Consider the following 27663-nt stretch of genomic DNA (forward strand, 5'->3'; position numbering starts at 1 on the left):
CTCCTCAATCTCTTTCTGTCTCTCCCACAGTCCTCTCCTCAATCTCTTTCTGTCTCTCCCCACAGTCCTCTCCTCAATCTCTTTCTCTCTCTCCCCACAGTCCTCTCCTCAATCTCTTTCTCTCTCTCCCCACAGTCCTCTCCTCAATCTCTTTCTCTCTCTCCACACAGTCCTCTCCTCAATCTCTTTCTCTCTCTCCCCACAGTCCTCTCCTCAATCTCTTTCTCTCTCTCCCCACAGTCCTCTCCTCAATCTCTTTCTCTCTCTCCACACAGTCCTCTCCTCAATCTCTTTCTCTCTCTCCCACAGTCCTCTCCTCAATCTCTTTCTGTCTCTCCCCACAGTCCTCTCCTCAATCTCTTTCTGTCTCTCCCCACAGTCCTCTCCTCAATCTCTTTCTGTCTCTCCCCACAGTCCTCTCCTCAATCTCTTTCTCTCTCTCCCCACAGTTCTCTCCTCGATCTCTTTCTGTCTCTCCCCACAGTCCTCTCCTCGATCTCTTTCTCTCTCTCCCCACAGTCCTCTCCTCAATCTCTTTCTCTCTCTCCCACAGTCCTCTCCTCAATCTCTTTCTCTCTCTCCCCACAGTCCTCTCCTCGATCTCTTTCTCTCTCTCCACACAGTCCTCTCCTCAATCTCTTTCTCTCTCTCCCCACAGTCCTCTCCTCAATCTCTTTCTCTCTCTCCCCACAGTCCTCTCCTCGATCTCTTTCTCTCTCTCCACACAGTCCTCTCCTCAATCTCTTTCTCTCTCTCCCCACAGTCCTCTCCTCAATCTCTTTCTCTCTCTCCACACAGTCCTCTCCTCAATCTCTTTCTCTCTCTCCACACAGTCCTCTCCTCAATCTCTTTCTCTCTCTCCCCACAGTCCTCTCCTCAATCTCTTTCTCTCTCCCCACAGTCCTCTCCTCAATCTCTTTCTCTCTCTCCCCACAGTCCTCTCCTCAATCTCTTTCTCTCTCTCCCCACAGTCCTCTCCTCGATCTCTTTCTCTCTCTCCCCACAGTCCTCTCCTCGATCTCTTTCTCTCTCTCCACACAGTCCTCTCCTCGATCTCTTTCTCTCTCCACACAGTCCTCTCCTTAATCTCTTTCTCTCTCTCCACACAGTCCTCTCCTCAATCTCTTTCTCTCTCCCACAGTCCTCTCCAATCTCTTTCTCTCTCTCCACACAGTCCTCTCCTTAATCTCTTTCTCTCTCCACACAGTCCTCTCCTCAATCTCTTTCTCTCTCCCCACAGTCCTCTCCTCAATCTCTTTCTCTCTCTCCACACAGTCCTCTCCTCAATTTCTTTCTCTCTCTCCACACAGTCCTCTCCTCAATCTCTTTCTCTCTCTTCCACACAGTCCTCTCCTCAATCTCTTTCTCTCTCTCTCCCACAGTCCTCTCCCAATCTCTTTCTCTCTCCACACATCCTAGTCTTTCTCTCTCTCTCCCCAGTCCTCTCCTCAATCTCTTTCTCTCTCTCCACACAGTCCTCCAGTCAGTCTCGCTCTCTCTCTCCCCTCCTCCTCTCCTCAATCTCTTTCTCTCTCTCCCACACTCCAGTAGTCTCGTTCTCTCTCTCTCTCCCTCCTCCTCTCCTCAATCTCTTTCTCCACACTCTCCAGTAGTCTCGCTCTCTCTCTCTCCCTCCTCCTCTCCTCAATCTCTTTCTCTCTCTCCACACACTCCAGTAGTCTCGTTCTCTCTCTCTCCCCTCCTCCTCTCCTCAATCTCTTTCTCCACACACTCCAGTAGTCTCGCTCTCTCTCTCTCCCCTCCTCCTCTCCTCAATCTCTTTCTCTCTCTCCACACACTCCAGTAGTCTCGCTCTCTCTCTCTCTCCCTCCTCCCTCCTCGCACTCACACACTCCAGTAGTCTCGCTCTCTCTCTCTCCCCACACACTCCAGTAGTATCTCTCTCTCTCCCTCCTCCCTCCTCCTCTCTCTCTCTCTCTCTCTCCCTCTCTCCCCTCTCTCTCTCTCCTCCTCCTCTCTCTCTCTCTCTCTCTCTCTCTCCTCCTCCTCCTCTCTCTCTCCTCTCTCTCTCTCTCTCTCTCTCCTCCTCCTCTCCTCTCTCTCTCCCCTCCTCTCTCCTCTCTCTCTCTCTCCCCTCCTCCTCTCCTCTCTCTCTTTCTTGCTCTCCACACACTCCAGTAGTCTCTCTCTCTCTCCTCCTCTCTCTCTCTCTCTCTCCTCCTCCTCTCTCTCTCTCTCTCTCTCCCCCTCCTCTCCTCTCCCTCTCTCTCCCCTCCTCCTCTCCTATCTCTCTCTCCCCTCCTCCTCTCCTCTCTCTCTCTCTCTCTCTCCCCACAGTCCTCTCCTCAATCTCTTTCTCTCTCTCTCCACACAGTCCTCTCCTCAATCTCTTTCTCTCTCTCCACACAGTCCTCTCCTCAATCTCTTTCTCTCTCTCCCCACAGTCCTCTCCTCAATCTCTTTCTCTCTCTCCCCACAGTCCTCTCCTCAATCTCTTTCTCTCTCTCCCCACAGTCCTCTCCTCAATCTCTTTCTCTCTCTCCACACAGTCCTCTCCTCAATCTCTTTCTCTCTCTCCACAGAGTCCTCTCCTCAATCTCTTTCTCTCTCTCCCCACAGTCCTCTCCTCAATCTCTTTCTGTCTCTCCCCACAGTCCTCTCCTCAATCTATTTCTGTCTCTCCCCACAGTCCTCTCCTCAATCTCTTTCTGTCTCTCCCCACAGTCCTCTCCTCGATCTCTTTCTCTCTCTCCCCACAGTTCTCTCCTCGATCTCTTTCTGTCTCTCCACACAGTCCTCTCCTCGATCTCTTTCTCTCTCTCCACACAGTCCTCTCCTCAATCTCTTTCTCTCTCTCCACACAGTCCTCTCCTCAATCTCTTTCTCTCTCTCCCCACAGTCCTCTCCTCAATCTCTTTCTCTCTCTCCCCACAGTCCTCTCCTCAATCTCTTTCTGTCTCTCCCCACAGTCCTCTCCTCAATCTCTTTCTGTCTCTCCCCACAGTCCTCTCCTCGATCTCTTTCTGTCTCTCCCCACAGTCCTCTCCTCGATCTCTTTCTCTCTCTCCCCACAGTTCTCTCCTCGATCTCTTTCTGTCTCTCCACACAGTCCTCTCCTCGATCTCTTTCTCTCTCTCCACACAGTCCTCTACTTAATCTCTTTCTCTCTCTCCACACAGTCCTCTCCTTAATCTCTTTCTCTCTCCCCACAGTCCTCTCCTCGATCTCTTTCTCTCTCTCCCCACAGTTCTCTCCTCGATCTCTTTCTGTCTCTTCACACAGTCCTCTCCTCGATCTCTTTCTCTCTCTCCACACAGTCCTCTCCTCAATCTCTTTCTCTCTCTCCACACAGTCCTCTCCTCAATCTCTTTCTCTCTCTCCCCACAGTCCTCTCCTCGATCTCTTTCTCTCTCTCCACACAGTCCTCTCCTCAATCTCTTTCTCTCTCTCCCCACAGTCCTCTCCTCAATCTCTTTCTCTCTCTCCCCACAGTCCTCTCCTCGATCTCTTCTCTCTCCACACAGTCCTCTCCTCAATCTCTTTCTCTCTCTCCCCACAGTCCTCTCCTCAATCTCTTTCTCTCTCTCCACACAGTCCTCTCCTCAATCTCTTTCTCTCTCTCCACAGAGTCCTCTCCTCAATCTCTTTCTCTCTCTCCCCACAGTCCTCTCCTCAATCTCTTTCTGTCTCTCCCCACAGTCCTCTCCTCAATCTCTTTCTCTCTCTCCCCACAGTCCTCTCCTCAATCTCTTTCTGTCTCTCCCCACAGTCCTCTCCTCAATCTCTTTCTGTCTCTCCCCACAGTTCTCTCCTCGATCTCTTTCTGTCTCTCCACACAGTCCTCTCCTCGATCTCTTTCTCTCTCTCCACACAGACTTAATCTCTTTCTCTCTCTCCACACAGTCCTCTCCTTAATCTCTTTCTCTCTCCACACAGTCCTCTCCTTAATCTCTTTCTCTCTCTCCACACAGTCCTCTCCTTAATCTCTTTCTCTCTCCACACAGTCCTCTCCTCAATCTCTTTCTCTCTCTCCCCACAGTCCTCTCCTCAATCTCTTTCTCTCTCTCTCCACACAGTCCTCTCCTCAATTTCTTTCTCTCTCTCCACACAGTCCTCTCCTCAATCTCTTTCTCTCTCTTCACACAGTCCTCTCCTCAATCTCTTTCTCTCTCTCCCCTCCTCCTCTCCTCAATCTCTTTCTCTCTCTCCACACACTCCAGTAGTCTCGCTCTCTCTCTCTCCCCCTCCTCTCCTCAATCTCTTTCTCTCTCTCCACACACTCCAGTAGTCTCGCTCTCTCTCTCTCCCCTCCTCCTCTCCTCAATCTCTTTCTCTCTCTCCACACACTCCAGTAGTCTCGTTCTCTCTCTCTCCCTCCTCCTCTCCTCAATCTCTTTCTCCACACACTCCAGTAGTCTCGCTCTCTCTCTCTCCCCTCCTCCTCTCCTCAATCTCTTTCTCTCTCTCCACACACTCCAGTAGTCTCGTTCTCTCTCTCTCCCTCCTCTCCTCAATCTCTTTCTCCACACACTCCAGTAGTCTCGCTCTCTCTCTCTCCCCTCCTCCTCTCCTCAATCTCTTTCTCTCTCTCCACACACTCCAGTAGTCTCGCTCTCTCTCTCTCCCCTCCTCCTCTCCTCGCACTCCACACACTCCAGTAGTCTCGCTCTCTCTCTCTCCCCTCCTCCTCTCCTCTCTCTCTCTCTCTCTCTCTCTCCTCCTCCCCCTCTCTCTCTCTCCCCTCCTCCTCTCCTCCTCTCTCTCTCTCTCTCTCTCCTCTCCTCTCCTCCTCCTCCCCTCTCTCTCTCCCCTCTCCTCTCTCTCTCTCTCTCTCTCCCCTCCTCCTCTCCTCTCTCTTTCTTGCTCTCCACACACTCCAGTAGATCTCTCTCTCTCCTCCTCCTCTCCTCTCTCTCTCTCTCCTCCTCCTCTCCTCTCTCTCTCCCCTCCTCCTCTCCTCTCCCTCTCTCTCCCCTCCTCCTCTCCTATCTCTGGATCTCCCCTCCTCCTCTCTCTCTCTCTCTCTCTCTCTCTCTCTCCTCCTCCTCTCTCTCTCTCTCTCCTCCTCCTCTCCTCTCTCTCTCCCCTCCTCCTCTCCTCTCTCTCTCTCCCCTCCTCCTCTCCTCTCTCTCTCTCTCTCTCTCTCTCTCCCCTCCTCCTTTCCTCTCTCTCTCTCCCCCTCCTCCTCTCCTCTCTCTCCCCTCTTCCTCTCCTCTCTCTCTCTCCCTCCTCCTCTCCTCTCTCTCTCTCTCTCCTCCTCTCCTCTCTCTCTCTCCCCTCCTCCTCTCCTCTCTCTCTCTCTCCCTCCTCCCTCCTCTCTCTCTCTCTCTCTCTCCCCTCCTCCTTTCCTCTCTCTCTCTCCCCCTCCTCCTCTCTCTCTCTCTCCCCTCTTCCTCTCCTCTCTCTCTCTCCCCTCCTCCTCTCCTCTCTCTCTCTCTCTCCTCCTCTCCTCTCTCTCTCTCCCCTCCTCTCTCTCTCTCTCTCCCCTCCTCCTCTCCTCTCTCTCTCTCTCCCCTCCTCCTCTCCTCTCTCTTTCTCTCCAGTCTCTTGGTCCTGAATGTGCTCTTCTAATTACAGAACCAAATCAAATTATTACCCTCTTCAAATCTCTCTCCATTTCTCTCCATCTCTGACAGCAGAGAGGAGAGAAGGAAGAGAAGAGTCACAGAGTGGAGAATGAAGAGAGGAGAGAGAGAGATGGTGGGAGAGGAGGGAGAGAGATGGTGGGAGAGGAGGGAGAGAGATGGTGGGAGAGGAGGGAGAGAGACTTTGTTGGGAGGGAGAGAGATGGTGGGAGAGGAGGGAGAGAGATGGTGGGAGAGGAGGGAGAAAGACTTTGTTGGGAGGGAGAGATGGTGGGAGAGGAGAGAGAGAGATGGAGGGAGGGAGAGAGATGGAGGGAGGGAGAGAGATGGAGGGAGAGGAGAGAGATGGTGGGAGAGGAGGGAGAGAGATGGAGGGAGGGAGGGAGAGAGATGGTGGGAGAGGAGGGAGAGAGATGGAGGGAGGGAGGGGGAGGGAGGGAGGAGGGAGGAGAGATGGTGGGAGAGGAGGAGAGATGGAGGGAGGGAGAGAGATGGTGGGAGAGGAGGGAGAGAGATGGTGGGAGAGGGAGAGAGATGGTGGGGAGAGGAGAGGTGGGGAGGAGAGATGGTGGGAGAGGAGAGAGAGAGATGGAGGAGAGAGAGAGGAGGGAGAGGAGAGATGGTGGGGGAGAGGAGGAGAGAGATGGTGGGAGGAGAGAGAGAGATGGTGGGAGAGGAGAGGGGAGAGAGATGGTGGGGGAGAGGAGGAGAGAGAGATGGTGGGAGAGGAGGGAGAGAGATGGTGGGAGAGGAGGGAGAGAGAGAGATGGTGGGAGAGGAGAGAGAGAGATGGTGGGAGAGGAGAGAGAGAGATGGTGGGAGAGGAGGGAGAGAGATGGTGGGAGAGGAGGGAGATAGAGAGATGGTGGGAGAGGAGGGAGAGAGAGAGATGGTGGGAGAGGAGGGAGAGAGACTTGTTTTTCCAGTCCAGTCTGGTTGGCATACATTTACTCTGTGGTGAGCTGTGAAGAGTCTCTCCCCCTGTCCTCCCTCTCTGACTCTCTCCAAGTGAAACAGGCAAAGAGGCCTTTGTCGTTAACCACCAACAAGTCATCCCAACTCAAACCACGTCTCTCCAACCACCTGTCCTCTCTCTCTTTCATTCCACCTATAACTCATTCCCTCCTCTTCTCATTCCCTCTCCACTCACTCACTCTTCTACCACACTTCTTTTCCTCACCCTCTCTCTCCCTCCCTGTCTCTCCCCACCCACCCTGTCTCCCCCACCTCCCCTCTTGCCCCACCCCCAGCCCTTCCCGTTCCCCCAACCTCCCTCTCATGAGCTCATGAGGTTGAGGTTAGCAGCACAGAGAGGGCCTAATTGTGCCAGGGACAACACACACACACACTCCGCTGACTAGGGGTCTGATGTAGCTCTAGAGGAGTGTGGATTAGGGACAACACACACACACTCCGCTGACTAGGGGTCTGATGTAGCTCTAGAGGAGTGTGGATTAGGGACAACACACACACACTCCGCTGACTAGGGGTCTGATGTAGCTCTAGAGGAGTGTGGATTAGGGACAACACACACACACTCCGCTGACTAGGGGTCTGATGTAGCTCTAGAGGAGTGTGGATTAGGGACAACACACACACACACTCCGCTGACTAGGGGTCTGATGTAGCTCTAGAGGAGTGTGGATTAGGACACACACACACACTCCGCTGACTAGGGGTCTGATGTAGCTCTAGAGGAGTGTGGATTAGGGACAACACACACACACTCCGCTGACTAGGGGTCTGATGTAGCTCTAGAGGAGTGTGGATTAGGGACAACACACACACACTCCGCTGACTAGGGGTCTGATGTAGCTCTAGAGGAGTGTGGATTAGTGTGGAGTCTCTGGTTTAGAAATAGCTGTAGCTAATTATACATGCATGGGAAAAAGGAATGAAATATCCATAAATATATATGTGTGTGTGTGTGTGTGTGTGTGTTACTGTCCTTGTGGAAATTCTCCATCATGGGGACATGTCCACATGAAGACAATAGCTATTTTAGGCTTAGGTTTACGGTTAGGGGTTACAATTACGGTTAGGTTTACGGTTAGGGGTTACAATTACGGTTAGGTTTACGGTTAGGGGTTACAATTACGGTTAGGTTTACGGTTAGGGGTTACAATTACGGTTAGGTTTACAGTTAGGGGTTACAATTATGGTTAGGTTTACAATTACGGTTAGGTTTACGGTTAGGGGTTACAATTATGGTTAGGTTTACAGTTAGGGGTTACAATTACGGTTAAGTTTATGGTTAGGGGTAACAATTACAGTTAGGGGTTACAATTACGGTTAGGGGTTACAATTACAGTTAAGTTTACAGTTAGGGGTTACAATTACGGTTAGGGGTTACAATTACGGTTAAGTTTACGGTTAGGGGTAACAATTACGGTTAAGTTTACGGTTAGGGGTAACAATTACAGTTAGGTTTACGGTTAGGGGTTACAATTACGGTTAGGGGTTACAATTATGGTTAGGGGTTACAATTACGGTTAGGTTTACGGTTAGGGGTTACAATTAGGGTTAGGTTACGGTTAGGGGTTACAATTACGGTTAGGGGTTACAATTATGGTTAGGTTTACAGTTAAATAGGTAAATGGGATCTTGAATGGAAATACATTTTAGGTCCCCACAAGTATAGTAAAACATCTGCTTTGTGTTTGTGTGTAAGAGAGCTCAGGGTCAAAGACTATCTCACACACACATGCACAAACACACACACACACACACACACACACAAACACACACACACACGGAGAGAGAAATGTCTACACTGAGTCGGTAAATGATGAACCCAGATCATTCTGTTTAACTAGCACCAGTTAACCATTACAGACACACACTAGTGCTGGAGCTGTCGGTGGTGTTATGTCCACTGTAATACTGTAGTAACAGTGAAGGGTCATGTCTGTAATGACATACTGTAGTAACAGTGAAGGGTCATGGCTGTAATGACATAATGACATACTGTAGTAACAGTGAAGGGTCATGGCTGTAATGACATACTGTAGTAACAGTGAAGGGTCATGTCTGTAATGACATAATGACATAATGACATACTGTAGTGACAGTGAAGGGTCATGGCTGTAATGACATACTGTAGTGACAGTGAAGGGTCATGGCTGTAATGACATACCGTAGTGACAGTGAAGGGTCATGGCTGTAATGACATAATGACATACTGTAGTGACAGTGAAGGGTCATGGGCTGTAATGACATGAAGGGTCATGGGCTGTAAGTGACAGTGAAGTGGGTCATGGCTGTAATGACATAATGACATACTGTAGTGACAGTGAAGGGTCATGGGCTGACATAATGACATACTGTAGTGACAGTGAAGGGTCATGGGCTGTAATGACATAATGACATACTGTAGTGACAGTGAAGGGTCAATGGGCTGTAATGACATAATGACATACTGTAGTGACAGTGAAGGGTCAATGGGCTGTAATGACATAATGACATACTGTAGGTGACAGTGAAGGGTCATGGGCTGTAATGACATAATGACATACTGTAGTGACAGTGAAGGGTCAATGGGCTGTAATGACATAATGACATACTGTAGTGACAGTGAAGGGTCAATGGGCTGTAATGACATAATGACATACTGTAGTGACAGTGAAGGGTCATGTCTGTAATGACATTCTGTAGTAACAGTGAAGAATCATGTCTGTAATGACATAATAACATACTGTAGTGACAGTGAAGGGTCATGGGCTGTAATGACATAATAACATACTGTAGTGACAGTGAAGGGTCATGTCTGTAATGACATTCTGTAGTAACAGTGAAGAATTCTGTAATGACATCTTGAGTGACAGTTTATGACATGGTAACATAGTAGTGACAGTGAAGGGTCAGTGTTCTAGCATCTTGATGGTTTAGTGGGTTCTGAGGTCTATGTGCCCCCTTCGTCCCCCACACTCTTCCTCCCCTCTTTTTCTGTTCTCTAAACGCACTCTACCTCTCCCCCTTCTCTCTCTTTCTCCCCCTTCTTTCCCCTCCCCCATTATTTACTGCCTTGTGGAATGCCTGTACTTCCGTGAGTGATGTCATCAGTTGCCGTTGTCATGGTAACAAAACAAACCTCCTGGCATATGGCCTGTGGATTCAGTCTTTCCCAGCTTGTTAAAAAAATGGAGGAAAGAAAGAAAGAAAGAAAGAAAGAAAGAAAGAAAAATTAAGAAAAAAGTATCACTTGTTTCTTTGGCCTGAACATTTACGCTATCAGGAGATGGAGGGATGAGGATACACTGGAGGAAGGAGAGGGAGAGAGAGAGGGGGGGAGAAGAGGCTAGAGTGAGAGAAAGACCGCAACCAAGATGGAGAGGGGAAGAGAGAGAGAACAAAAGAGGATGAGGAGGAGTGAGGAAGAGGAAAATAGGAAGAAAGAAGAATAGAGGGAATAGAAGGAGGAAGAGGGATGAGAGAAAGAGAGGGATGAGAGAGAAGAGAGGGATGAGAGAGAGAGGGGGATGAGGGAGAGAGAGGGGGATGAGGGAGAGAGAGAGGGGGATGAGGGAGAGAGAGAGAGGGGGATGAGGGAGAGAGAGAGGGGGATGAGGCAGAGAGAGAGAGGGGGATGAGGAGAGAGAGAGAGGGGGATGAGGGAGAGAGAGAGGGGGATGAGGCAGGGGATGGGGGATGAGGGAGAGAGGGGAGGGGGATGAGGGAGAGAGGAGAGGGAGAGAGGGGGATGAGGCAGAGAGAGAGAGGGGGATGGGGATGAGGGGAGGGGGAGAGAGAGAGGGGGATGAGGGAGAGAGAGGGGGATGAGGGGAGAGAGAGAGGGGGATGAGGGAGAGAGAGAGGGGGATGAGGGAGAGAGAGAGGGGGATGAGGGAGAGAGAGAGAGGGGGATGAGGGAGAGGGAGAGAGAGAGGGGGAGAGGAGAGGGGGATGAGGGGAGAGAGAGGGGGATGAGGGAGAGAGAGAGGGGATGAGGGGAGAGAGGGGGGATGAGGGAGAGAGAGGGGGATGAGGGGGGAGATGAGGGGGGGAGGGAGGGAGAGAGAGGGGGATGAGGGAGAGAGAGAGAGGGGATGAGGAGAGAGGGGGGATGAGAGGGATGAGGGAGAGGGAGAGGAGGGGGATGAGGGAGAGAGAGGGGGGATGAGGGAGAGAGAGGGGGATGAGGGGAGAGAGAGAGAGGGAGGGGAGAGGGATGAGGGGAGAGAAAGAGGGATGAGGGGAGAGAGGGGGATGAGGGAGAGAGAGAGGGGATGAGGGAGAGAAAGAGGGATGGGGGATGAGGGGGATGAGGGAGAGAGACAGTAGTCCCTATACATGACATCTGTTAGACTTCTGAAGAGACGAGGTGTACTGCCAGATCTAACTACTCTGTAAATACTCTGGTTTATAAGACAACATCTCCTGCTGTGTGTGTGTGTGTGTGTGTGTGTGTGTGTGTGTGTGTGTGTGTGTGTGTGTGTGTGTGTGTGTGTGTGTGTGTGTGTGTGTGTGTGTGTGTGTGTGTGTGTGTGTACAGTTGTACTTCTCCTGGGCTGGTCCGGGGTGTGATAGTTGCTGCGTGGTTGTCCTGGTAACGACACAAAGCAAAACAGTACCGTAGCCAGGCAAATGGAGATGTGTGTGTTTACAGCTACTGTGTGTGTGTGTGTGTGTCTGTGTGTGTGTGTGTGTGTGTGTGTGTGTGTGTGTGTGTGTGTGTGTGTGTGGCAACACCAGAATCATCCGAGCTTCACCTACCGTAGAGATGTGGGATATAATGTTTGTAGAAGTGAAGAATAGACCTATGCCTTCATCAAACAGCCTTCAGCACATCCCACTTCGTCTCTTACTGGATCTCTGAGTCCAGACATTATGAACCCCTGAGCTCAGATCACACTTTACACACCTCTCTGTCCATAATACTCCTATTGATTAAAATGGCTAAACTGATCCTTGGGCTTGGGCTTGGAGCCCTGTGACAGTTCCATAACAGAAGACTGGTGATTATGACCTAGGTCAACTTGGAACCCTGTGACAGTTCCATAACAGAAGACTGGTGATTATGACCTAGGTCAACTTGGAGCCCTGTGACAGTTCCATAACAGAAGACTGGTGATTATGACCTAGGTCAACTTGGAGCCCTGTGACAGGTCCATAACAGAAGACTGGTGATTATGACCTAGGTCAGCTTGGAGCCCTGTGACAGTTCCATAACAGAAGACTGGTGATTATGAGGTCAGCTTGGAGCCCTGTGACAGTTCCATAACAGAAGACTGGTGATTATGACCTAGGAGCCCTGTGACAGTTCCATAACAGAAGACTGGTGATTATGACCTAGGTCAGCTTGGAGCCCTGTGACAGGTCCATAACAGAAGACTGGTGATTATGACCTAGGTCAGCTTGGAGCCCTGTGACAGTTCCATAACAGAAGACTGGTGATTATGACCTAGGTCAGCTTGGAGCCCTGTGACAGTTCCATAACAGAAGACTGGTGATTATGACCTAGGTCAGCTTGGAGCCCTGTGACAGGTCCATAACAGAAGACTGGTGATTATGACCTAGGTCAGCTTGGAGCCCTGTGACAGTTCCATAACAGAAGACTGGTGATTATGACCTAGGTCAGCTTGGAACCCTGTGACAGTTCCAGTCAGATAATTAGAATTCATTAGAATCCCAACTAATTTCATGGTAATTATATGTCTCCAAAGGCCGTGGTGCTGGAATGGCTGTTCCTCTCCATCCACAGAAATGATATATTTTCTACCGTTTACCGACTTTTCTCAGGAGGACAGCGGGGTTTGCTTAGCTTGATGCAATTAACGCTCCTGTCCAGTTTGGCTGGACTCTGACACGACAGTATCACTCCTCGCCACCGCAGAACCCATGTCTTCACTCAGCTATCCCTGTGAAAGGCCAGCCCTTTATGCAGAGTCAATGTCTTCACTCAGCTATCCCTGTGAAAGGCCAGCCCCTTATGCAGAGTCAATGTCTTCACTCAGCTATCCCTGTGAAAGGCCAGCCCTTTATGCAGAGTCAATGTCTTCACTCAGCTATCCCTGTGAAAGGCCAACCCCTTATGCAGAGCCCATGTCTTCACTCAGCTATCCCTGTGAAAGGCCAGCCCCTTATGCAGAGCCAATGTCTTCCAGCTATCCCTGTGAAAGGCCAGCCCCTTATGCAGAGCCAATGTCTTCGCTCAGCTATCCCTGTGAAAGGCCAGCCCCTTATGCAGAGCCAATGTCTTCACTCAGATATCCCTGTGAAAGGCCAGCCCCTTATGCAGAGCCAATGTCTTCGCTCAGCTATCCCCGCGAAAGGCCAGCCCCTTATGCAGAGCCAATGTCTTCGCTCAGCTATCCCTGTGAAAGGCCAGCCCCTTATGCAGAGCCAATGAAATGGAAACACGGCCACACACACTGCAACATTAATGAATTGGATTCAGTTAATCCTACAGACCTCTAACGGTTTCTCCTTTTTCTATTCAATCACATACGACATGTTATTAGACAGATTACAGATCCAATTTCTGTCATTTCCATAGGCTAAGTAAAGGACAGGCATATCCAAACAGAAGCCTATGGATTAGCATAACTATCTATGTATGGGCCTATATAAACCTTATTCCCCTCCACGCAGTCGCCAGATCGTGACCCTAATAAATGACATGCTGCAGTTTACTTCTAAAACCTGAACAGTTCATTTAAAACACATGAAGTTTTCACTGCAGAAAAACCCAGCGCCTTGAGAAGAGATTTAACCTAAAAACGAACGGAGAAAAAGTTAAAAACGTAAAGGGGTTTGTGGGTAAAATAAACTGCTAACATCCGGCTCCTTCAGGCAGGCAGCGAGAGGACAGAATGTTCCGGTCTGGAGTTTAAAGCTCCACGCCTGCCTTCAGTGCTGACCCGTCTTGTAGGCTGCTACCCAACGGGTCAAACTCAAAACAACAACATGTGATGGCCTCTGTCTTGGATAGTGACCTTCTAGGACCAAGGCACTAACGCTTCCAACACACCGACAGCAGCTTGACGCATTCGTTCGATAAATCCAGTGTAACAGTATAACTTTAGACCGTCCCCTCGCCCATACCCGGGCGCGAACCAGGGACCCTCTGCACACATCACCTACAGTCACCCACGAAGCATCGTTACCCATCGCTCCACAAAAGCTGCGGAAGGGGAACCACTACTTCAAGGTCTCAGAGCAAGTGGCGTCACCGATTGAAACGCTATTTTAGCGCGCACCGCCGCTAACTAGCTAGCCGTTTCACATCCGTTACACCACCTGCACCACACCGAACGCACCGCAACTGCCTCTGTAACGCAAGGCTGCAAGGCAAACGCAGCGTTTCTCTGGAAATGAATGTACTTCTGGTGGACCAAAACGACACTTTAGTTGTGTTCGAAGCGTAACACCTCTCCGAACGGGCAGCCAGAGAAGAGAGGACGCGGAGACCAACTTGTTGCCTTGGAACTATTTTTGTTTTGGTCATTAGTCGTGGGGACAACTTACAACGTTGCTCAACGGAGTTCTATGTGACTGTGATGCACTTTGGTCTGGTGCAGCTACTTCCTGTTGAGGGTCTCTATGGGTGGAGCATTAGGCTGATCACCATATAATGAGTAAACACCAAGTATTCAAAACAAGTTCTCAACCTTTGTTATTTGTCTCAATATCTATTAAACACGCGACAATTTCTAATCACATTGAACAATTTCTCCTAAGAATAAATACATGTACAATTCATAGGACGAAACCTGTATTGGACAACTACTACTACTACTACTACTACTACTACTACTACTACTACTACTACTACTACTACTACTACTACTACTACTACTACTACTACTACTACTACTATTACTACTACTACTACTACTACTACTACTACTGTACTACTACTACTACTACTACTACTACTACTACTACTACTACTACTACTACTACTACTACTACTACTGTTACTACTACTACTACTACTACTACTACTACTACTACTACTACTATTACTACTACTATTACTACTACTACTGTTACTACTACTACTACTACTACTACTACTACTACTACTATTACTACTGTTACTACTACTACTGTTACTACTACTACTACTACTACTACTACTACTACTACTACTACTACTACTACTACTACTGTTACTACTACTACTGTTACTACTACTACTACTACTACTACTACTACTACTACTACTACTACTACTACTGTTACTACTACTACTACTACTATTACTACTGTTACTACTACTACTGTTACTACTACTACTACTATTACTACTACTACTACTACTACTACTACTACTACTACTACTACTATTACTACTACTACTACTACTACTACTACTGTTACTACTACTACTACTACTACTACTACTAATATTACTACTACTACTACTGTTACTACTACTATTACTACTACTACTACTACTACTATTACTACTACTACTACTACTACTACTACTGTTACTACTACTACTACTACTACTGTTACTCTACTACTACTACTACTACTGTTACTACTACTACTACTACTACTACTACTACTACTACTACTACTACTACTACTACTACTACTACTACTACTACTACTACTACTACTACTACTACTACTACTACTACTGTTACTACTACTACTACTACTGTTACTACTACTACTACTGTTACTACTACTATTACTACTGTTACTACTACTACTACTACTACTGTTACTACTACTACTACTACTACTACTATTACTACTACTACTACTGTTACTATTACTACTACTACTACTACTACTGCTACTACTACTACTGCTATTACTACTGCTACTACTACTACTAATGTTACTACTACTACTACTACTACTATTACTACTACTACTACAACTACTACTACTATTGTTACTACTACTATTACTACAACTACTACTCCTACTGGGGCAGCAGGGTAACCTAGTGGTTAGAGCGTTGGACTAGTAACCAAAAGGTTGCATGTTCAAATCCCTGAGCTGACAAGGTACAAATCTGTCGTTCTGCCCCTGAACAGGCAGTTAACCCACTGTTCCTAGGCCGTCATTGAAAATAAGAATTTGTTCTTAACTGACTTGCCTAATTAAATAAAGGTTAAATAAAATACTACTACTGTTGCTACCCCCCATTATAACGTCCTTTCTCTCATTACAAAATTGCTATTAGGTTGCTACGGCAACATTGTAACTCACTTCAAATTGGCATCAAAGGCCACAAAGCACAACAAAAGTATAAACTCAAAACAAGGCATAACAAAAGTATAAACTCAAAACAGTTCGATCACACATGGTACGCTGCATCATCTGGATATTGTGCAACAAAAGTTCATCCTACGCATACAGTTTGACACATACACCCAACGACTGCACATACACCCAACGACCCAACTGGTTCTGCAACGCAGCGTTCCATTGGAAATGAATGTCATTCTGGTGGACCAAAATGCAACGACGCTGTCGCTGTGACGGAAATGGTAGCAGAAGGGAAATCAGTTTAGCCGTTTTAATCAATAGGAGTATTATGGACAGAGAGGTGTGTAAAGTGTGATCTGAGCTCAGGGGTTCATAATGTCTGGACTCAGAGATCCAGTAAGAGACAAAGTGCAACATTCCCCTTCTGCTACCATTTCCGTCACAGCGACAGCGTCGTTGCATTTTGGTCCACCAGAATGACATTCATTTCCAATGGAACGCTGTGTTTGCCTTGCGTTGCAGAACCAGTTGGGGTGCAGTCGTTGGGTGTATGTGTCAAACTGTATGCGTAAAATGACTTGACATAAATGGTAGCAGAAGGTGAATGTTGAACATTTGTGAGACACATATTCAGATAATGCTGTGCATACCAATTTGAGCAATGTAGGTGTGATCGAGGCGTCAGGCAGTCTACACATACAGTTTGAGGCACACGTTCGAAAAATCTAATTGATGCGCCACACAGAACGCATTGGAACTGCCTCTGCAACGCAAGGCAAACGCAGCGTTCCATTGGAAATTAATGTACTTCTGGTGTACCAAAATGCACTAACAACTCTGTCGATAGGATCGAGGCGTAATTTTTCCATGACAGCATGCCTGGCAGCCTGCCAGTCTATTCTGGAGTATCATATCTGTTGTGAAACGGAAATGTCTTCCTCAGCAGCAGCCAATGGCACACAAACAAACGACCAACACAAACAGCTGAACAAGAGTGTTCAGAATGAAAATGTTACGTCACGGGAGATGCCAACTCCCCATCCCTCCTCCACCGGAGGGAAAGTGCCGTGGGGCACACTCCGGGGTTATGTCAATTACCGAGCCGTGCCGTGGCATACCTCACACGCCGCTTCCCATTTGGATTGTCACATGCTATCGTTAAAACCACTAGGCTACTTACAGGACGTTAGTTCCCGGTGGGAGATCCCCCGCCGCTGGTCCCCGCTCCAGACCGATGTTCGTGCAATTAACCACGCACGATTCCCGGGACCCTGGTGCAAGAACACACGTACAGTTACCGGGACACGGGCTCCCGCAACTCCTCCCGCTGCCGCCGTCCCCGTGCGCTGGGCTCCAGCCCCATGCCTCCAGGCAACAGAGAGTGAAGAGCAGACTGGAAAATAATCCAAACTTGGGGAAAGAGGCGCCATGTTTTCGCTTGGATAAAATCTGTCCATTTCTAAAAGGCATAGCTCACTCACATCGCATCGCCTGTTGGAAGGGTCCTCGCACTGGGGTGGAAAAACTTGTTCTTCGCTTTTTAACAGATTTCTTCATGTGAAAACATGCTAAAAGCGGAACTAACTTTTTTTTAAACCGTTTTTTTTTTTAACCTTACCCAGGTTTTCGTAGACGTTTCGCCGTCCTCTGCGGTTATAACGGAACTAGCAGCGCTCTTCTTTTTTCGGGAGAAAAAAAGTTCCTTCAACTTCCTTTCTTTCTCCCGCCTTGTTTTGGCTGCCTTCACCCGCTGCAGTTCTGCCAGTAAACACTGAGCGATTCCTTCTTGGGCTCCTTGGGAGAAAGATTCTACTTTTTTCTCATGCAATAATGTATTATTATTACACAAGTAATCCGTTTAAGGATTTGTTTATACAATTATGTGTTTTGTACACACTTTCCCCACCTCCAGTCCATTCCCTAGATGGGAGTATCTAATTGTGTGTGATGATGATGTAAAAACACCTTTAAACAGTCCAGCTGTGTTCTTGGCCTTCTAGGACTATAGGAGACAGTCAGCCACTCACCCAGCTAGTCACTCATTCAGTCAGCCAGTCACTCTTTCAGTCACCCAGCCAGTCACTCATTCAGTCAGCCAGTCACTCTTTCAGTCAGCCAGTCACTCTTTCAGTCACCCAGCCAGTCACTCATTCAGTCAGCCAGTCACTCTTTCAGTCAGCCAGTCACTCATTCAGTCAGCCAGTCACTCTTTCAGTCAGCCAGTCACTCATTCAGTCAGCCAGTCACTCATTCAGTCAGCCAGTCACTCTTTCAGTCAGCCAGTCACTCTTTCAGTCAGCTAGTCACTCTTTCAGTCAGTCACTCATTCAGTCAGCCAGTCACTCACTCTTTCAGTCAGCCAGTCACTCTTTCAGTCAGCCAGTCACTCATTCAGTCAGCCAGTCACTCATTCAGTCAGCCAGTCACTCTTTCAGTCAGCTAGTCACTCTTTCAGTCAGCCAGTCAGTCAACCAGTCAGCCAGTCACTCTTTCAGTCAGTCAGTCACTCTTTCAGTCAGCCAGTCACTCAGCTAGTCACTCAGTCAGCCAGTCACTCATTCAGTCAGCCACTCACTCATTCAGTCAGCCAGTCAGTCAGTCACTCTTTCAGTCAGCCACTCAGTCAGCCAGTCACTCATTCAGTCAGCCAGTCAGTCACTCAGCCAGTCAGTCACTCTTTCAGTCAGCCAGTCACTCTTTCAGTCAGCCAGTCACTCATTCAGTCAGCCAGTCACTCTTTCAGTCAGCCAGTCAGTCAGCCACTCACTATTTCAGTCAGCCAGTCACTCAGCCAGTCAGTCAGCCAGTCACTCATTCAGTCAGCCAGTCACTCTTTCAGCCAGTCAGTCAGCCAGTCACTCTTTCAGTCAGCCAGTCACTCTTTCAGTCAGCCAGTCACTCATTCAGTCAGCCAGTCACTCTTTCAGTCAGCCAGTCAGTCAGCCACTCACTCTTTCAGTCAGCCAGTCACTCAGCCAGTCACTCATTCAGTCAGCCAGTCACTCTTTCAGTCAGCCAGTCAGTCAGCCAGTCACTCTTTCAGTCACCCAGTCACTCTTTCAGTCAGCCAGTCAGCCAGTCACTCTTTCAGTCAGCCAGTCACTCTTTCAGTCACCCAGTCACTCTTTCAGTCAGCCAGTCACTCTTTCAGTCAGCCACTCACTCTTTCAGTCAGCCAGTCACTCAGCCAGTCAGTCATTCAGTCAGCCAGTCACTCTTTCAGTCAGCCAGTCACTCTTTCAGTCAGCCAGCCAGTCACTCTTTCAGTCAGCCAGTCAGTCACTCATTCAGTCAGCCAGTCAGCCACTCACTCATTCAGTCAGCCAGTCAGTCACTCATTCAGTCAGCCAGTCAGTCACTCAGCCAGTCAGTCACTCATTCAGTCAGTCAGCCAGCCAGTCACTCAGCCAGTCAGTCACTCTTTCAGTCAGCCAGTCACTCAGTCAGCCAGTCCACAGTCTGAGCAGGTGTTACAGCTTTATGCAGGTGAGATATTATATTTAACTTACATCCCACTATCTTCTCTCAATAAATTCAAATCAAACAATCTCACTAACTCACTTTCATACACGCGTACGCACACACACACTCCTCCCTCTCTCTCTCTCTTTCCCATTTCCTGTTCTGCTGCTGGGGCACGCGAGGGGGACGTTCCTGGTGCTGCTTGTGTTGGCCCACCCCATCGCACACACACACACACACACACACACACACACACACACGGCCCAGCCTGCAGCTCAGCACTCACAGAGGCACCGCTATAGAGCCTTATACTCAACAACAGCCCAGCCTCCGGCCCGTTCCATCTCCAGCCCACCCCGTCTCCAGCCAAACCCACTGAGCCTTCACCCCAGACCACCCCAGACAACAACACACAGTCCTGCCCCAACTACAGAGCCAGACAGAGCCACAACTAGAGCCAAAGCGACAGCAAGATCTGGCACAATACAGGACTGGGCTAAGCTGGATAGGGTTAAGCTTGGCTGGGTTAGGCTTGGCTGAGTTAGGCTTGGCTGGGTTAGGTTTGGCTGAGTTAGGCTTGGCTGGGTTAGGTTTGGCTGGGTTAGGCTGGAGTATGTAGACTGGATTGGATTGGTTAAAATGGGTTGGGTGAAGTGGCCTGAACAGGAATCGGTTATGTGAACTGGAATGGGCTTGGGTATGTGGACTGGATTCGACTGGTTTAAAAGGGTTAGTTGGAGTGGGCTGGGCTGGAGGAGAGGGGGCTGGGCTGGAGAGAGAGGGGGCTGGGCTGAGGGAGAAGGGGGCTGGGCTGAGGGAGAGGGGGCTGGCTGGGCTGGAGGAGAGGGGGCTGGACTGGAGGAGAGGGGGTTGGACTGGAGGAGAGGGGGCTGGGCTGGGCTGAGTGAGAAGGGGGCTAGGCTGGAGGAGAGGGGGCTGGGCTGGAGGAGAGGGGGCTGGACTGGGCTTCTGTTTGGTTATGGGGAGAGTCTACTAGTCAGGAAAACAGTACTTACTGCTGGGGCCTCAGACAATATTATTAAAGGACTGGGGGAAGTGAGTGAGAAAGAGAGAGAGAGAGAATGTTTGACGACGACACAGCGGTAGTAGGCCTGATCACCAATAACCATGACAGCCTATATGGAGGTCAGAGACCTGGCAGTGTGGTGCCAGGACAACAACAACCTGATAGACAAAGGAGCCTATCAGGACTACAGGAAACAGAGGGCCGAGCCTCTACAATCCACATGGATGGGGCTGTAGTGGAGACGGTCGAGAGCTTCAAGATCCTCGGTGTTCACATCACTAAGGACCCATCATGGTCCAAACACACCAACACAGAGGTGGAAAGGGCATGACAACGTCTCTTCCCCTCAGGAGGCTGAAAAGATTTGGCATGGGCCCTCAGATCCTCTGAACGTTATACAGCTGCACCATAGAGAGCCTTTTGACTGGCTGCTGCACCGCCTGGTATGGCAACTGATCGGTGTCCGACCGCAAGGCGCTTCTGCAAGGGAGATCCACTGAGAGAGGGAGAGATCCACAGAGAGGGAGAGAGAGAGAGAGAGAGGGGGATAGAGAGAGAGGGGGGTGAGAGAGAGAGAGAGGTTACAGGTGCAGGGTAGGTAGGTTACAGGTGCAGGGTAGGTCGGTTACAGGTGCTGGGTAGGTAGGTTACAGGTGCAGGGTAGGTAGGTTACAGGTGCTGGGTAGGTAGGTTACAGGTGCAGGGTAGGTAGGTTACAGGTGCTGGGTAGGTAGGTTACAGGTGCAGGGTAGGTGTTTAGGTTACAGGTGCTGGGTAGGTAGGTTACAGGTGCAGGGTGGGTAGGTTACAGGTGCAGGGTAGGTGGGTTACAGGTGTAGGGTAGGTAGGTTACAGGTGCAGGGTAGGTAGGTTACAGGTGAAGGGTAGGTAGGTTACAGGTGCAGGGTTGGTAGGTTACAGGTGCTGGGTTGGTATGTTACAGGTGCAGGGTTGGTAGATTACAGCTGCAGGGTAGGTTACAGGTGCAGGGTAGGTAGGTTACAGGTGCAGGGTAGGTAGGTTACAGTTGCTGGGTAGGTAGGTAGATTACAGGTGCAGGGTGGGTAGGTTACAGGTGCAGGGTAGGTAGGATACAGGTGCTGGGTAGGTAGGTAGGTTACAGGTGCTGGGTAGGTAGGTTACAGGTGAGGGTAGGTAGGTTACAGGTGAGGGTAGGTAGGTTACAGGTGCTGGGTAGGTAGGTTACAGGTGAGGGTAGGTAGGTTACAGGTGCTGGGTAGGTTGGTTACAGGTGCAGGGTAGGTAGGTTACAGGTGCTGGGTAGCTAGGTAGGTTACAGGTGCTGGGTTGGTAGGTAGGTTACAGGTGCAGGGTAGGTTACAGGTGCTGGGTTGGTAGGTAGGTTACAGGTGCAGGGGGTAGGTAGGATACAGGTGCAGGGTAGGTAGGATACAGGTGCTGGGTAGGTAGGTTACAGGTGCAGGGGAGGTAGGTTACAGGTGAGGGTAGATAGGTTACAGGTGAGGGTAGGTAGGTTACAGGTGCTGGGTAGGTAGGTTACAGGTGAGGGTAGGTAGGTTACAGGTGCTGGGTAGGTAGGTTACAGGTGCAGGGTAGCTAGCTAGGTTACAGGTGAGGGTAGGTAGGTTACAGGTGCTGGGTAGGTAGGTTACAGGTGCAGGGTAGGTAGGTTACAGGTGCTGGGTAGGTAGAATACAGGTGCAGGGTAGGTAGGTTACAGGTGCAGGGTAGGTGGTTAGGTTACAGGTGCTGGGTAGGTTGGTTACAGGTGCAGGGTAGGTAGGTTACAGGTGCAGGGTAGGTAGGTTACAGGAGAGGGGTAGGTAGGTTACAGGTGCAGGGTAGGTAGGTTACAGGTGAAGGGTAGGTAGGTTACAGGTGCAGGGTTGGTAGGTTACAGGTGCTGGGTTGGTAGGTTAAAGGTGAAGGGTAGGTAGGTTACAGGTGAAGCGTAGGTAGGTTACAGGTGCAGGGTTGGTAGGTTACAGGTGCAGGGTTGGTAGGTTACAGGTGCTGGGTTGGTAGGTAGGATACAGGTGCAGGTAGGTAGGTAGGTTACAGGTGCTGGGTTGGTAGGTTACAGGTGCAGGGGTAGGTAGGTTACAGGTGCTGGGTAGGTAGGTACAGATTACTGGGATGGTAGGTAGGTTACAGGTGCAGGGTAGGTAGGTAGGTAGGTTACAGGTGCAGGGTAGGTAGGATACAGGTGCTGGGTAGGTAGGTAGGTAGGTAGGTAGGTAGGTAGGTAGGTAGGTAGGTAGGTTACAGGTGCAGGGTAGGTAGGTTACAGGTGCTGGGTAGGTAGGATACAGGTGCAGGGTAGGTAGGTTACAGGTGCAGGGTAGGTAGGATACAGGTGCTGGGTAGGTAGGTTACAGGTGCAGGGTATGTAGGTTACAGGTGCAGGGTAGGTGGGTTACAGGTGCTGGGCAGGTAGGTTACAGGTGCAGGGTAGATAGGTTACAGGTGCAGGGTAGGTAGGTTACAGGTGCAGGGTAGGTAGGTAGGTTACAGGTGGTGGGTTGGTAGGAAGGTTACAGGTGCAGGGTAGGTGCTGGGTAGAGAGAGATAAAGAGGGAGGGGGAGAGTGATGTTCTCCTGCCTGATGTGTTCATTAACAACAGGAAACAACAGAACATAACTGATATTGTGCCAGCATCACAAATGACACCCTTTTCCCTATATAGTGCACTACTTTTGACCAGGACCCATAAGGACACTTGACTCAGTCTCCTTTACACACTTCTCCCTCCTCTCTGTCTGGTTGTTAGTGGCAAGTCTCTCTCTCCCTCTCATTCTTTCTTTCTTTCTTTCTCTCTCTCTCTCTCTCTCTCTCTCTCTCTCTCTCTTTCTCTCTCATTCTTTCTTTCTTTATCTCCCTCTCTCTCTCTCTCCCTCTCATTCTCATTCTCTCTCTCTCCCTCTCTCTCTTTCTCTCTCTCATTCTTTCTTTCTCTCCCTCTCTCTCTCTCTCTCTCTCTCCCTCTCATTCTCATTCTTTCTCTCTCTCTCTCTCTCTCTCTCTCTCTCTCTCTCTCTCTCTCTTTCTCTTTCTCCCTCTCATTATTTCTTTCTTTCTCTCCCTTTCTCTCTCTCTCTCTTTCTCCCTCTCATTCTTTCTTTCTCTCCCTTTCTCTCTCTCTCCCTCTCATTCTCATTCTTTCTCTCTCTCTCTCTCTCTCTCTCTCTCTTTCTCCCTCTCATTCTTTCTTTCTCTCCCTTTCTCTCTCTCTCCCTCTCATTCTTTCTTTCTCTCCCTTTCTCTCTCTCTCATTCTCATTCTTTCTCTCTCTCTCTCTCTCTCTCTCTCTTTTCTCCTCTCTATTTCTTTCTTTCTCTCCCTGGTCTCTCTCTTTCTCCCTCTCATTCTTTCTTTCTCTCCCTTCTCTCTCTCTCCCTCTCATTCTCATTCTCTCTCTCTCTCTCTTTCTCTCTCATTCTTTCTTTCTCTAAGGTCTCCTCTCCCTCTCATTCTCATTCTTTCTTTCTCTCCTCTCTCTCTCTCTCTCTCTTTCTCCCTCTCATTCTTTCTTTCCCCCTGAAGCCTCATGTCCATTCTTTGAACTCTCTCTCTCTCTCTCTCTCTCCTCCTTCTTTCTCCCTCCATTCTTTCTTTCTCTCCTTTCTCTCTCTCTCCCTCTCATTCTCATTCTTTCTCTCTCTCTCTCTCTCTCTCTTTCCCTCTCATTCTTTCTTTCTCTCCTTTTCTCTCTCTCCCTCTCATTCTTTCTTTCTCTCCCTTTCTCTCTCTCTCCCTCTCATTCTCATTCTTTCTCTCTCTTCTCTCTTCCTCTTTCTGCCAACTGGTCCCTGGGGGACCATCTTTTGTGTCTATCTTTCTGTGTTTCCCTCTTCATTCTCTTTGTCCTTCCCTCCTTTATTCCCTCTGTGTGTTTCTCTGGACCTGGTGCTGTTGTGGTGATGATGAGTATAGCTGCAACTGAGACACACACACACACCTCTCACACTAATCCCCTCTGACAGGCCGGTATAAGGTCATCCCTCTGGCCATGTGATTGGTTCGCTCCAGGGGTAGTTGTGGAGACAGCCTAAACCTTTCCCCCTGAACCCACATGTCCATCAACTCTGGCCTGGACGGGTGTCCCCTCCCCCATCTACCCCCACAGAAAGAAAGGAAGAGAGGGATGGAGAAGAAAGAGAGGGATGAGAGGGACGAGAGGAGGGAGAGAGGGATGAGAGGGATGGAGAGAGGGGAGAGGGATGAGAGGAAAGAGAGGGATGAGAGGAAAGAGGGAAGAGAGGGATGAGAGGGATGAGAGGAAAGAGAGGGATGAGGGGAACGAGAGGGATGAGGGGAACGAGAGGGATGAGAGGAAAGAGAGGGATTAGAGGAAAGAGAGGGATGAGGGGAACGAAGGGAACGAGAGGGATGAGAGGGATGAGAGGGATGAGAGGAAAGAGAGGGATGAGAGGGATGAGAGGAAAGAGAGGGATGAGAGGGATGAGAGGAATGAGAGGGATGAGAGGAAAGAGAGGGATGAGAGGAAAGAGAGGGAACGAGAGGGATGAGAGGGATGAGAGGAAAGAGAGGGATGAGGGGAACGAGAGGGATGAGAGGAAAGAGAGGGATTAGAGGAAAGAGAGGGATGAGGGGAACGAAGGGAACGAGAGGGATGAGAGGGATGAGAGGAAAGAGAGGGATGAGAGGAAAGAAAGGGATGAGGGGAACGAGAGGGATGAGAGGGATGAGAGGAAAGAAAGGGATGAGGGGAACGAGAGGGATGAGAGGGATGAGAGGAAAGAGAGGGATGAGGGCAACAAGAGGGATGAGAGGAAAGAGAGGAGGAAGAACAGTAGAGGTGGGTGCAAACAGGCTGAAGAACCAGATGCTGTATTATCCAGCAGCAGACACACTCACACAGGGTTGGAGAGAAACACATTACAAAACAAACTGTAACTGTAATCCCTTACCAGCTAAAACATGGGCAGCCAGTGAAAAATGGACTCTTGCAACAGCTGCATAGTGTGGATCCCAGTCTATGGAATACAAGTTTGAGTTCCTCCCTTCTAAACTCCCCTGTAGTTTAGTTCCTCCCTTCTAAACTCCCCGTGGTTTAGTTCCTCCTTCTAAACTCCCCGTCATATAGTTCCTTCCTTCTAAACGCCCCCGTGGTTTAGTTCCTCCCTTCTAAACTCCCCGTAGTATGGTTCCTCCCTTCTAAACTCCCCTGTGGTATAGTTCCTCCCTTCTAAACTCCCCTGTGATATAGTTCCTCCCTTCTAAACTCCCCTGTGATATAGTTCCTCCCTTCTAAACTCCCCCGTGATATAGTTCCTCCCTTCTAAACTCCCCCGTGATATAGTTCCTCCCTTCTAAACTCCCCCGTGATATAGTTCCTCCCTTCTAAACTCCCCAGTGGTTTAGTTCTTCCCTTCTAAACTCCCCTGTGGTATAGCTCCTCCCTTCTAAACTCCCCAGTGGTATAGTTCCTCCCTTCTAAACTCCCCCGTGGTTTAGTTCCTCCCTTCTAAACTCCCCTGTGGCATAGTTCCTCCCTTCTAAACTCCCCTGTGAGATAGTTTCTCCCTTCTAAACTCCCCCGTGATATAGTTCCTCCCTTCTAAACTCCCCCATGGTTTAGTTCCTCCCTTCTAAACTCCCCCGTGATATAGTTCCTCCCTTCTAAACTCCCCCGTGATATAGTTCCTCCCTTCTAAACTCCCCAGTGGTTTAGTTCCTCCCTTCTAAACTCCCCTGTGGTATAGCTCCTCCCTTCTAAACTCCCCCGTGATATAGTTCCTCCCTTCTAAACTCCCCAGTGGTATAGGTCCTCCCTTCTAAACTCCCCCGTGGTTTAGTTCCTCCCTTCTAAACTCCCCTGTGGTTTAGTTCCTCCCTTCTAAACTCCCCTGTGGCATAGTTCCTCCATTCTAAACTCCCCTGTGATATAGTTCCTCCCTTCTAAACTCCCCTGTGATATAGTTCCTCCCTTCTAAACTCCCCTGTGATATAGTTCCTCCCTTCTAAACTCCCCTGTGATATAGTTCCTCCCTTCTAAACTCCCCTGTGATATAGTTCCTCCCTTCTAAACTCCCCTGTGATATAGTTCCTCCCTTCTAAACTCCCCTGTGATATAGTTCCTCCCTTCCCCTAAACTAAACTCCCCTGTGGTATAGTTCCTCCCTTCTAAACTCCCCTGTGATATAGTTCCTCCCTTCTAAACTCCCCCGTGATATAGTTCCTCCCTTCTAAACTCCCCTGTGATATAGTTCCTCCCTTCTAAACTCCCCCGTGATATAGTTCCTCCCTTCTAAACTCCCCAGTGGTTTAGTTCTTCCCTTCTAAACTCCCCTGTGGTTCCTCCTCCCTTCTAAACTCCCCTGTGATATAGTTCCTCCCTTCTAAACTCCCCAGTGGTATAGTTCCTCCCTTCTAAACTCCCCGTGGTTTAGTTCCTCCCTTCTAAACTCCCTGTGATAGTTCCTCCCTTCTAAAGTTCCTCCCTTCTAAACTCCCCCTGTGATATAGTTCCTCCCTTCTAAACTCCCCATGGTTTAGTTCCTCCCTTCTAAACTCCCCGTGATATAGTTCCTCCCTTCTAAACTCCCCTGTGATATAGTTCCTCCCTTCTAAACTCCCCAGTGGTTTAGTTCCTCCCTTCTAAACTCCCCTGTGGTATAGTTCCTCCCTTCTAAACTCCCCGTGATATAGTTCCTCCCTTCTAAACTCCCCAGTGGTATAGGTCCTCCCTTCTAAACTCCCCAGTGGTATAGTTCCTCCCTTCTAAACTCCCCTGTGGTTTAGTTCCTCCCTTCTAAACTCCCCTGTGGCATAGTTCCTCCATTCTAAACTCCCCTGGTATAGTTCCTCCTTCTCTAAACTCCCTGTGGTTTAGTTCCTCCCTTCTAAACTCCCCCGTGATATAGTTCCTCCCTTCTAAACTCCCCTGTGATATAGTTCCTCCCTTCTAAACTCCCCCGTGGTATAGTTCCTCCCTTCTAAACTCCCCGTGGTATAGTTCCTCCCTTCTAAACTCCCCAACAACTAGTTTCATTTAAGAAGACCATGGGGAGCTTGTATTGCTCAGTCTAATTGGTGCTGATTATAAAGGCTGCCCATAGGCTGAACGGACACCTGCTCAAACTCACACACTTCTGATAGACTCAAACAGCTGCAAATTATCCAGATGTCAAAGTGTCGCAGACAAAAAGGTCAACAAAAGGCCTATAACAAATGCAGCATATGGCATTACATTTCCACATGCAAATAGCCCTTTCCAGTAGTGGTCAAAGCCTGCTATTCTGATAGCAGCTATGAACCCAATCAGTCCTCCATGACCACACAATTATTTTATTTATTTATTTAACAAGGCAAGTCAGTTGAGAACAAATTCTTATTTTCAATGACAGCCTAGGAACAGTGGGTTAACTGCCTGTTCAGGGACAGAACAACAGATTTGTACCTTGTCAGCTCAGGGATTTGAACTTGCAACCTTCCGGTTACTAGTC

This window comes from Oncorhynchus tshawytscha, unplaced genomic scaffold (genome assembly GCF_018296145.1).
Source record: "Oncorhynchus tshawytscha isolate Ot180627B unplaced genomic scaffold, Otsh_v2.0 Un_contig_8889_pilon_pilon, whole genome shotgun sequence".
Lineage (NCBI taxonomy): Eukaryota > Metazoa > Chordata > Actinopteri > Salmoniformes > Salmonidae > Oncorhynchus > Oncorhynchus tshawytscha.